The following is a 3,353-nucleotide window of genomic DNA, read 5'->3' on the forward strand; positions in this document are numbered from 1 at the left end:
GGATCTTACTGACCCAGGGATCGAACTGAGGTCTCCCACATTGCAGACAGACTGCTTACTGTCTGAGCTAACAGGGAATCCCCTGGAAGAACATTAGTCTGTGCTTGCACAGGGTAAAACCAACTCACTGAGGAAGAGAACTATCAGGAAGGAATAAGCTAAACAGTTTCCAGATTTACACAGGACTAGAAGATACTCAGGCTTTCACCATATATACTATACTAGAGATTTCACTGAAAGATGGAAGAGAGACCACAGAAGATTCATGCCATAGTAATTGGACTAAATTGTCCCCGGTGAAATCTCAGCCATGGATATACACTAAGCAAACTTTAAAAAACAAGTCTACCAAAAAAAAAAACAAAAAACAAAAAAAACAAGTCTACAATGGATAAAGCTCAATTACAAAATGCTTAACTGACTGCAGAAGTAAAGTTTGGCCCTCTTTAAGGAAAAGACAAAATGTAGGTACACAAAAACATAATATTCACAATATCAGGGTCTAATTATGTATTACTGCACATGCAAAGAAACAAGAAAATGACAGATTAGATTTTAAAAACAGCTATAAAAAATATGCTCAAGGATGTAAAGGAAAATATAAGCACAATGAAGAGAAAAATCAAACACATTCAAAAGGACCAAATGAATTCTTAGAGTCAAAAATTACACTGCCACAGATGAAACATTCATTAAATTAGATTAACATCAAACCAGTAAATTTGAGGACATAGCAGAGATAGTTTAAAATGAACTAAAAAATAAAACCTCAGTGACAATAATCAATAGCAAATATCTAACATAAGTTAAATTGGAGCCTTTAAAATGAGAAAATGAAGCAATATGCATGTTCTTTATCTATATAAAATATGTATAAAGCATTATATATTATTTATATAATATATATTAAATATATAAAATGTATATTAAATACATATTATATAATTATTGCCGGAACCTACCGGCAAACGAACCGGTCACGGGCGCAATCGCCGAAATACCCAAGAAATAAAGACTCGGAAAGATGGGGTTGAGAGGGACGGAGTCAGCTCTCGACTGAAACCGACAACTTTATTGAGGGGTAACATACATATATATATGCTAACAGGACTCACTAAATTTAGATCAAGGACATGTATATGTGCAGAATCGCAGGCATTAGTCTTTGCTCAGGAATTTTATCTCAACTCTTTAAGACTATCAGAGCAAGGGACTGGCGTCTTAGTATAATTACAATCAGTTAAAGATTATCATGATTACATCAGTTAAAGATTATCTAAAGATTACCTAGATGTAAACCATACACAGGAGCCTGACAATCTCGTCAGGGAAATGAGTAAAAGGTCGCTACAGCAATTTCCTTGAGGGAGGTGAGAAAGGCCAACCTGCACTTTAATAAATCAGGGGTGGCGGGACAGAGAGGGACCTCTTGATCTCTCTCAGGGCCAAGAAGGAGCCTGAGCAGTCAGGCCGGCTCCCTGCAAATTATTATATATTATATATAATATAATTGTATATTTTAGATATATAAATATAATAAAATATAAATGTTATATTATACATGATTATATATTATATTATATACATTATATTATATTTTATATGAAATTATATATATTGCATTATATATTACATTATATTATATATGTATAGTTATATATATAAATTATTATTACAATATATCATATAGATTATATATTATATATTATTACATATTATATTATATGTCATATAATAATTATATTATGTATTATACACATGATATGATATATATAAATATTATATTATATTATGATATATATGATATATCATATATAAATATTATATTATACTATATGATATATAATATATATTATTATATATTCTATTATATAAAATATATTATATATAACAATTATAATATATAATTTTAATATATAAGTATAATATATAATTATATTATATTATCATAATTATAATATATAATATATAATAAAATATATTACATTTTATTATATATGTTTATATAGAGAGATAGATTTCTATAGATATATATACATATATAATATAATATATATTATATTAATAACAATACATGGTATTATATAATTATATATTTATAATATACAATATATCACTTCTTGGCCTTTTGGCTAAGATCAAGTGTAGTATAATATACAATATGCACATATTATATTATGTATGTTGTATATTATATTATATATTATATATTATATTTTGTATATTATTTATATAGCATATATTATATATATTATGGATGTATATTATTAAATATAAATACATATATGCACACTTATAAATATATATGTAAATTATAATATATACACATAAGATTATATATATTATATATTATACATATATTATAATATATATGTAAAATTATAATATACACATAAGATTATATATATTACACATATATTATAGTATATATTATATATGTGTGTTATAGATATATTATGATATATATGTATTATATATATGTATATATATATCACATTTAATATATAAATTGGTCTTCCCTGGTGGCTCAGATGGTAAAAAATCTGTGCAATGCGGGAGACCTGCGTTCAATCCCTGGGTTGGGAAGATCCCCTGAAGAAGGGAATGGCTACCCACTCCAGTATTCTTGCCTGGAGAACTCCATGGACAAAGGAGCCTGGCAGTCTATAGTCCGTGGGGTTGCAAAGAGTCAGACACAACTGAATGATTTTCACTTTCACTAATTTGTAAATTGTGTTTAAATATATATTTTAAATGATGGAATACATGTACAAATTTGATGAAAACCCCAACTTCCTAAGATAGTAAATCTCAAGTAACATAAAGAGAAAACCAAATTAAATTATATACTAATCAAACTACAGTAAAGACATAGAAAACAGAGATATAAAAAGTTAGATGTGGAAAAAAAGGCACAGTGAATATTAGGAAACAAAGATAGATATGATCAAACTCTTCTTGTTGGAATGTTATTAAGACACAGGCATCCCTCCCCCAACCCCGCCCCAAGCAGCAACAAAAATCTTTAAAGTGTTGGGGAAAGAGAAATGGGACAGTTCTTCAATTTCCATTATATAGCCAGTAAAATTATTTTGCACAAAATAAATATACTATTTCAAATAGAACAGTAAAAAACAAAAACAAAATTAAAGAATTTATCACCTACATACTAAAAAGATTTTAAACAAAGTTTTTCAGAATGAAATAAAATGATATAAGGTGAAAATTCAGCAGTCATACTGTAATGAAGAGTAATGGAGTCAGTAAACGTGAATAAATATAACTTTTCCCCTCTAAATATTTCTTGAAAAAATAATTGATTCTTCAAGCAAAAATGATGACACATTCAGAGG

At 27.5% G+C, this 3,353-nt stretch overlaps 1 pseudogene; it reads left to right on the plus strand.

Moving 5' to 3' along the window:
• The first annotated feature begins 2,112 nt into the window (after positions 1-2,112).
• On the plus strand, positions 2,113-2,195 carry LOC139037920 (U2 spliceosomal RNA; annotated as a pseudogene).
• The last annotated feature ends 1,158 nt before the right edge of the window (positions 2,196-3,353 follow it).

This window comes from Odocoileus virginianus, chromosome 12 (genome assembly GCF_023699985.2).
Source record: "Odocoileus virginianus isolate 20LAN1187 ecotype Illinois chromosome 12, Ovbor_1.2, whole genome shotgun sequence".
Taxonomy (NCBI): domain Eukaryota; kingdom Metazoa; phylum Chordata; class Mammalia; order Artiodactyla; family Cervidae; genus Odocoileus; species Odocoileus virginianus.